The sequence below is a fragment of the Callorhinus ursinus genome, unplaced genomic scaffold (assembly GCF_003265705.2).
Source record: "Callorhinus ursinus isolate GAN/ISIS: 27379988/994484 unplaced genomic scaffold, GSC_fseal_2.0 scaffold23, whole genome shotgun sequence".
In the NCBI taxonomy this organism is placed as follows: Eukaryota; Metazoa; Chordata; class Mammalia; order Carnivora; family Otariidae; genus Callorhinus; species Callorhinus ursinus.
The window spans coordinates 16,974,478-16,983,922 of record NW_027397085.1 but is presented as its reverse complement, the minus strand read 5'-3'; the positions used below and the strand labels follow the sequence as shown (position 1 = coordinate 16,983,922).

The 9,445-nt window shown below is 47.2% G+C and overlaps 1 pseudogene; it reads left to right on the top strand.

Annotated features, from left to right (window-relative positions):
- The first annotated feature begins 871 nt into the window (after positions 1-871).
- LOC141374852 (elongin-B-like) lies at positions 872-8,939 on the top strand (annotated as a pseudogene).
- Positions 8,940-9,445: the final 506 nt, after the last annotated feature.

Here is a 9,445-nt window from a genome sequence, read left to right as displayed (position 1 = left end):
ATAATTTCGGGGATCATAATCTAAGTGATATTGTCTGTATTCCCATAAATCTCTCTAGAAAAATAGTATTTTACATACGCTGTAAAAGGAAACATTTGGGTAATTTTTTTGGTTATGAAATAAAATACAAGAAAGGTGCATTTGGAGCAAAAGCTGTTTTTAAGCTCACTCTATTTGCTCTGCATCTTCACGGTAGTGGTGGTCTTCCTAGTGAGGGTCTGGTCACATCCCCAGTGAGGATTACATCTGCACTAATCAGACTGAAGGATGGTGGCCCAGCCATGCTACTCCGAGCAAAGCTATCGTGTGGGTGGATCCACTGCATGGACCACCTGGAAGCCAAGCAGGAGAGCAAGGGTGGCTTCTGGAAGAGCGTCTGGAAGAGTGGTAACCTTGGCTGTGGTTCCAGCAGTGGGAGGAGATGTGGAGCTACAGCTACTTCTATACTCCTGGGACTGGTGACCCGTCTGGCCTTTTGCTTGCTCACCAGCCCACTGGGATGTAAAAGGTCTTGAACCAGTCACTGGCTGGTTCACCTCATTATGAACACCTTCTTTCCTGAACGCCTATCTCAGAGAAATGAAGGAGACTAGAAGTTCCGGAGGCTAATACCCGTCAACAATTTAGGATAACATTCTCCTTAGATATCTTGTCACTGAGATGGAAGCAACAAGCTTCAGTGAATTAAGATGAAAGGAAAAGTGCACAAAATAAAAATAACTACTACAAATAGGAAGGGCCACCAAGAGCAAACTGCATTCTTTGTCCCAGTATATGATCCTTGTCTCCTTCACCGGAGGGCCTTGTTTCCCAACCTTGCCGGTCAAGTGTGAACTCAGAACATTTCCAAGGAAGTCTCAGCTTCGCGGGTATGAACGCTTTCAGTTTTGTCTCGGAACTTCACAGTGCAGAGGTGAGTTCTGGGGCTGGGGATACTGTGTGCTCATGGCTACAACTTTCTCTTTTGTCTCCTTACCCACTCAACACACCCCACCGCCCAGCCCCAACCCACTCCATCAGCTCCAAGCAGTACGTTAGAACCAAATGTGTTGTGTCTCTTTAACAATTTGAAGATTTACAAACTCATGGCAGAACGTGTAGGAGTGGAAGAGACTTGAACGCTGAGGTAGAGTTGGCTTCTAAGTAAGAATGGAAGAAAAAAAATTCACTTTAGGGGATTTACCTCTTTGGGGCTTTAACAAGAAGCTAAAAACATTAACTCTTCAGTGATTTATTTGTATTGCCTGCACATGAAATTAGATACAAGGAAACTAGGACGTTTTGGGGAGATGATGATGATTACACCCTAGCCTAGTAGCGTCGTATCTGCAACTACAGTTAGACCCAATTTGGAACTCTGGAGGCATGAAACTCAGCCTGAAGCTGGGTGCTTTAAGTCAGCCCTGTGCCCAGGGTGTGGGAGAGCAGGGAGTTAGGGCCCTCATCCAGAAACTTCGATGAAGTGCAGAGCCATCACCAGGCACTACAGCTGTGCTGGGAGGGAACGGATAATCTGTTCACCAAATTCTCCACTTGCTCCAGCTCTTCACCCCGCCAACCCTGCCCCCACTCCCCAACTTATTACAGTGCCTGGAATTCCTGTATGAGAGAGTCTCTTTTCGGTATATTGAGGAGTGAAAGATTTTCAGGGTTCTTTGGGAGTGTAGTATGGACCCAAATCATTACTGGTTAAATATTTCCCCTACAAGCCTTCTACAGGAAGACCTCCATTCACACTGTTCTGCTGTCCTTGTTTTGATAATAATAAATAGGGTCCAGAAGCAGAAGTACGATAAGACAGAGTCAAGAAGATCACTTTTCAGGGGTGCCTGGGTGGCTCAGTCGTTGGGCGACTGCCTTCAGCTCAGGTCATGATCCCAGGGTCCTGGAATCGAGCCCCGCATCGGGCTCCCTGCTCAGCAGGAAGCCTGCTTCTCCCTCTCCCACTCCCCCTGCTTGTGTTCCCTCTCTCGCTGTCTCTCTCTGTCAAATAAATAAATAAAATCTTAAAAAAAAAAAAAAAAGATCACTTTTCATAGGATAGTGTAGAACTGCAGAAGCCCTGGATTAAAAAGCTGGGGAAGGGGGAGAGGAGAAAAGTGAGTGTGGGGGAATCAGGTGGGGAGAGAATCCTTAAGATCAGTTTTTAGGCATTTTGTTGCTGTTTTCTGCTACCCATCTTTGCCACCTTATTTAAGATTTCAGGAGAGACAGCGTTTTTCTAAGGCTTTCTTGTTAGATTTTTGTTTTGAGATAAATGTTGAGGACGGAGCCCAGATTTACTTCATGTCTATCTACATGGTAGCACAGATGGCGAGAGCCAGCCAAGGTTTAAAGAGCAAGGTTTTGCTGAGTTGGTCTGAGGCAGGCAAAGGGACCGAGGGTGCTGGGAGGGGTGGCGTGTGGCAAGGCACCCAGGACACACTGCCTCTCCTCGGTTGTGCCCTGGGCTAGCCCTATAGAGCTCCTTGTTTTTGGCCTTCCGCGTGCCCTTGCTGCACCAAAGGAAGACACAGGTAGTTGCCACAGGGAGTGGAGCGGCGGCAGCTGGGAGGCTGGGTGGCCGTCCACTGGCTCGAGGCTGTCAGCACTGTGGGCCTGTCCACCCTCTCCACCCACGTGCTCCTCATTAGGGCATCAGGGCAAACCTGAGCCGTCCTCAGTCCCCTCCACTTTCTCCCAACCCCGCCCCCCAACGTCCCAAGGATGACCTTGGGGTACGATCTGTAGGCAGAAGCACATTGCCCACTTCTCCCTTGAAGCCAGCCTCCGGCCAAATGCTCTTCTAGAGTCGGCCTGTGAGGGGTGGGCCCTGGCACCTTGGGTAGAGGATGTTGGCATTTGGTGGCAAGTCTGGCTCCCTACAAAGGGACGGATCCCTTGGGAATTCAGTGCCTCTGTGGTGCTTTTAGAAACAGTTCCTAGCTTGACTGAGGAAGAGAAATTTTTGTGGAAAATGCCTGTCATTCATGTTCCTGGCAGACCTGCAAGCATTTTAATGGCACAGATACGGCTCTGATTGCGCACGCTACAAACACAGACGGAAACTTTGTCAGGACACTGGCTGTGGCGGGGGCCAGGTAGCAGACCAACATGGCGGGGCTCAGACAAAGAGCAAAGGGTGATTTCTGAGCACCGGAGAGGTGAGGACATGCGCTCTCTCCAGCACCCTGATGCCACTCCAACATTGTCATCTCCACCTTAAGGATAAAGTTGTTCCTCCTGCCCAGAGTATCTAAGGGCGTGTGGGAGACGTGAACTTACATTTATCCCAGAGTTACGGGTTGAATCACGTACTTCCAAAAAGATATGCTAAAGTCCTAACCCCAATGCCTCAGAATCTGACCTTATATTTGGAAATAGGTCTTTGCAGAGGTCATTAGTTAAGATGGAGTCTTATTGGAGTAAGACGAGCTCTTAATCTAACGTGACGGTATGCTTCTAAGCCAAGAGAAGGTCATGTGAAGACACAGAGACACAGGGACAGGTTGGCTTTGGGCTGGGCAGAGGCACACTGCGGAGGGAGGCAGCTACAAACCAGGGAATGCCAAGGTCAAACTGCCAGGAGCTAGGAAGAGGCAAGTAATGATTCTCCTCTAAAGCCTCAGAGAGCATGGACCTGAGAGAGCATGGACCTGCTGACTCCCTAATTTCAGACTTACGGACTTCAAGAACCCTGAGAAAATAAATTTATGTTGTTGGAAGCCACCCAGTTTTGGGACTTGGCGATAGCAGCCCTAGAAAATGAGCAGACCACACAACGTTGGCTTGGTGAGTGGCACCCTGAGCTGGCCAACGTGCAGAGGTTAGCTAAGGGAGATCCCAAGCGAACGCCCCGTCAAGAGCACCAGGTAAAAAGCATGTACTACCGCAAACTATTTTTGTTGTTTTCTATCTGAAAATGCTTCTCTTCCATGGTCCTTGGATGGATCTGTAATCCCTTTTCCGTATCAAACAGACCAAAGGCGTCAACGGTGGTCACCACGTCCAGTAATAAACATGTTAACTCCTGGAGCCTTTGTCCTGTGACTGAGACTTGGCAGATAAGACAACAGTTCTTGGGAATAAAAGCTCAATCATGTCTATTTGGTCTCAATAAGGAAAGTTCGAATCCCTCCAGAAGAAAACAACCTACTCTCCTGATTGGGCCTAACAGCCTGGGAGGCTGGTCACACCGTCCCTGGGCTTTTAGCCACTCACTTCTGATTAGAGTCTGGGGCTGAATGAACATAACCTTAGCTTTCAGCCGTGGCAGAGAGTGACCTCGGAGGCCTTGAGCTGTCTATAAAGAAAGTCGACTTGGCATCACTTTGGGGATTAAATGGAAGGGAAATTTGGCTGGAGAGCATGGCAGGGCGGAGACGGTGTAATCTACGCACGATAAAGCCACTACTTGAGCCAGAGCAGGATAGTGAAGGTTAAGGGGACAGGGTAGCTTTCAGGGAAAGAAGCAACTTGAACATAAGGACAACAAGAAAGTTCCTAAAGACTGTGGCAAATGTCTGTGTGTGGTAATGGAATATTAAGGGAATTCACTTCATTTCACCCAGGGGAGAAAGGGTTTATCTGACTGATTTTTAAAACACCTAGATTTCCAGGAATATCCCAGGCATCTCATAAAATCAAATATTATATAAAATAGGAGGATTAAGAATTAAAGAAAAAGATTATATAAAAGAGACGAAGGGATAGAGGTTACAGGTACGTGCATAAAAGGAAGTGTTACAATTGAATGCCAAGGCAAAAAGAAATCATCTACATAGTTCTCCTTGCGTACAACAGACAAACTCATCTACAGACTTTTCCTAGAAGTGAGTGAGAACATTTTTATACCTTTAATCTATATTCTTTTTATGAAGAAACGATCATTACATATCTCCTTTTCTAGGTGTGGGGTGTTTCTTCATTTCTTCAAAACTTAACTGCACTGCATTGAGGTTCAATTTAAAGTTTGCAAATGCATTCCCTAATTTCTATGATTATTATCCTATCCTTAAGAAATAAGTTTGTCCTAAGGAGCCTCATTAAAGATATGCATGATTTTACAATAAATACATTCTCTCTTAACTACTGCCGGGTCTTAGAGCCACAGACCGAGCAAGGGGTGGTAATTGAAAGACAATCAGGTTTTAACAGGGCAAGAAAGCAGATGATACCTTTAATCCTTCAGAGGTGTAATTATCTCCTGCAAATCCCAGAGAGTGGAGAAGTCTCCTTGCTATTATTAGATTTCTTTCAGTTTGGGATGGAAGTAGATGCTGGAAGTCACTCACTGAAAAATACTGGTTTCTCTATCAGCGTGTTTGAAATCCGAGCTGTGTTGGTGATTAATTTGGTCCTTGAGCTAGGTGAAGCCTCGCTTTGGCTCTCCCAGAGTGCAGAGCTTCATTCTGAATGCCACTGCTGTGTTGCCCCTTATTCTACTTTTGCACGTGTTCCCGGAAAACAGCAGGACTGCTCTCATGGACAGCTAAGATTCTTCCAAGTTCAAGATTTTGTTCCATTGACTCTTTTTTCCCGTCAGCAGTTTCAAAGGTTCTTAGTGGCATTTCTTTTGTAATGGCATAACCAAAGATTGGAAGGCTGCCCAAGTACCTGATCAAAACAAAGCCTTCTCGCCATGTCACCTGACTTCATGCGTCCCCCGCCACTCCCCTCTCCCCCTCCTGTTCTTTGTGGCTTATGCTGTCATGTTTTCCAGAACCAACTGTTTCAACAATGGACAAAAGGACTGACTTGCAGGTTCAAAATGATTAACAGAATTAAAGACGCCCAGTTTATATGGAAATGAGAGATGCAGTGTTAATGCCGTCTCTCACTCTCCACACATGCACACACACCTGTTAGCAAAGAAATATGGTGAAGAGTTAACTAAGGGACCAACTAAACATTTATAGGGGAAAAGACCCATTCCAATATTTAGTGGCTAATGTTAATAATGGTCGGACCCCTCTGTAAGCCAGGCGGTACAGACACTTTATGGCATTACCTACAGTGTCCTAACTAACCCTGCTAGGTGACTACTGTTCGGTTCCCTGTGCCAGTGAGGAAAGGGAGGCTTTAAGAGGTTAAGTGACTGCCCAAGACTGTTCATCTACAAGTATTAAAACAAGAACGTGACCTTGCATCTGTATTGTTTCTAAGCTATTCTTACTCTCTTTCTTTTCTACCAAAGACAGAGAGCGGTCATCTAAAATACAAAATAACTGACTTCCATAATACATGTATATGTTAACGATGTTCACTATAGCCACTTCTGAGTTAACTATGGCATAATCACTGAGGCCTCTCTTCTCCTGGGCAATAGTCAAATGAGATTTGCTAAACTCTCAACCCAGGTCAGTGTTTTCGCGCCAAACGCTCTGCAGCCTGGTGAGCCTGCTTCTTCCTCTTCTTCCCTTCCTCCCCAGAGCACGGCAGCATGAGAGTTTAGCCCCACGGCCCATCTCTCTGTTCTTCCTGGGGTTTGCAAGCGAGGATGGCCAGCTCACTGACCCACAGAATCCTCAGCCTGGAAAATCCCACCCCTGATCTTCCACGGAACCGGCTCTCTGTGCACTCAAGCAATTGGAATTGCTCAGGGAGCAGCAGGGAAACGAAGACAAGCTGACCTAGGACATCAGAGGCCAACGCTGCTTCTCTTTGGTGGTTTCACGGGACTGTTAGCAATAGTGCCCCCTAGTCCTGGAATAGCTGTGACTCACGGGGCAGTGTCAGTCCCCCATACCGCTCCCCTGAGAACTTTCCACGCGACTGGAACCTCTGCCGTCCTTCTTTCTCTCCTGTTCTTCCTTCCCTTCCATTTCCATTCCTTGTCTCTTCCTTTTTTTTTTTTTTAAATGACCTCCAGGTGCAGAGGAATGCCTTAATCATAGGTCTCAGTTTATGATACACTGTCCTCATGAACCCACACAAGGACGCTTTCTTGTTTCATATAAATGTCCTTCTTCCTCTTTCCTCCCGATCTCCATTCCTCCGTCCTCGGGTCCCCACGTTAATGTGCCTGATGTGCGTTACTTATGTACATGTTTGTGGCGGACACTGCTTCTTGTCCCCCTTACACACTAACAGAATTTGTAGCGGGCTGTTAGGCTGACGTCACTACCTAATTTTGGCAGTGGGACACGGGCAAAAGTGACATGCCAACCTCTAGGTTGCCCTATAGGCAGAAATGTGTACTTCTCCTTCCTCTTCTTCCTTCCCATGCCCCGACTGGGAGGATGAGGGAGGAGATCAAGCAGCCTCAGGGGACCCAGTCTATAAGCCACAATGAGGTGGGAAAGCACAAGGAAAGAAGCAGTTGCGTCCTCAGTGATTTTGAGTCACAAGACTCCCGTGGGCTGCCCGCCTGAATTTTTACAGGAGAAAAAAAATGTATCTGGTTTAATCTATGATCATTTAGAGTGCTTCTGTTATAGCCATTCTAATTCCCTAAATAAATACAGCATCTTTGCAAAGTATTCAGGGCCATTTTCTGTGTCTGCATATGTTTCACATTGTGGATGGTATTGTTTTCTTTCTTTGGCTTTGGTTTTTCACTCAGCACTGTTTTTTAAAAAATCTATCCTTCTACCCTAAGCACATCTAGTTCCTGCTTCTAAGTACTGAAGAGCAGACCACTGTGTGCTTCTCCCATTTTCCCCACACACTCCCCTAGCGACAGACACCTAGGTTTCCAGCTTCTCCTTACCAGGAACAACACCATGACGGTGTCCTCGGTGATGTCCCTACAGAAACTTTAAAGGACTTTCTCTTGGGTCTATGTCGAGAGAACAATCCCTGGTCACAGAGCAGTCTCACGTTTGTTCCATGAAGTTCTGCCAAATCACTTTCCAGAATGGCTTTACCAGTCTGCATGGCCATTAGCAATGTCTGAGGCCTCCTACGCCTCCACATCGTTGCCAGTGCTTTATTTCAGTGTCTAATTTTTGCCAGTCTCCAACGACTCATTTTTGCTCACAGTTCTATGATTATTAGTGTTTATGTAACTGTTCATATACTCGTTAGCCATTTGGGTTTTTCCTTCTGTGAATTTCCTCTTTATACCCTTTTCCAACTTTGTGATATACTCGTGACACTAATTCTTGTTGGTTTTAGTCACTTCTAGTCATGATCCTTCAAGGCAGGAATCCCTATCACCTTATTAGCCTTTTAGTATTAGTTTCCACATTGGTCTGCAACCCCTATCAATTCCCACAGTTTGTGCCACCGCCCCCCCAGGGCCCCTGACATTCCCAATGTCACTGAGCTGCCTGCCAACTGCCAGATGTCCTCAGCTTCCTGTAACTCTGCTGGTGAGCCAACTCTCCCCTCACTCCCCTCACTATTTTAGTCCCTAAATCTAAATACGGGCATCAGGTGGCGACCCTTCTCCTTTCCCGTACTCTTTTTTGCTTCCTCTGTAGTTAAGGGGCAGAGGGGAATGGGCTGGGATTTGGATTATGCAGCTAGAGGCTAACACTTAAGACTTCAACATTTGGAGGCTGGGCTGGGGCAGGATGGGGGGGGGTATGGAAGGTATAGAGGGGCGGGGGGGTGGCATGCCCTGCAAGGTGGGGTCTAGGGATCCCCCCCTCATGCTGGCCTGCCACCTCCCAGGATGTGTTTCTCCTGATCTGGTGCCACAAGACCATCATCATCACGGAGGCCGAGGAGTGGAGCCCGGTGCTGGAGCTGAAGCGCATCGTTGAGGGCATCCTTAAGCGGCGCCCCGACATGCAGCTTTTCTACAGGGATGACCAGCTTCTGGATGGCGGCAGGGTGCTGGGAGAGTGTGGTTTCACCAGTGAGATTGGGCGGCCGCAGGTCCCAACCACTGAAGGGCTGGCCTCCCAGGCAGATGAAGTTTCTAGGCCCTGCACATGGAGCCCTGCCCCAGCCCACCGGGGCTGCCTGGTGTGATGACCCCGCAGGACTCCAGGAGCAGCGCCAACGAATAGGGGGTGCAGTGAGGGGGCCCCGGGTCCACCCCCGGGGCACCCGTCCCCCAATAAGAGAAATTTGAGTGTCTGAGAAAAAACAAGATTTCAACATTTGGAAATGGAAATTTGGGTGAAAATTTAAATGAGAAACTTGTAAGGTCCCTCCTGATTCTAAAGAGTGCGACTCTTCAGAGTACATGTGGGAATTTACAGAACTTTTCAAACCAAGAGTTTTCCATTAGCTATACTTCCTATTTGCTGCTTAGTTTTTACTGATTGCCTCACCAAAGGGCTATTCTCCCTCTGGATTTGTTAACACTTGCCTTCGGCTTAGCAAAGCCCACCACCATCTACAATAGGAGGCCACGGAAGTTGTCAACCCTGGATTTTTTTCTTTACGGCAACCTGGGAAAATGGCAGCCCACGAAAGCCAGTGCCAAAAATTTCATTTGGCCAAACAGAGAAAAATATTTTAAAAGAGCCCCCCCCAACTAACAAACCAAGTAGGGAATAAAGCTGATTTC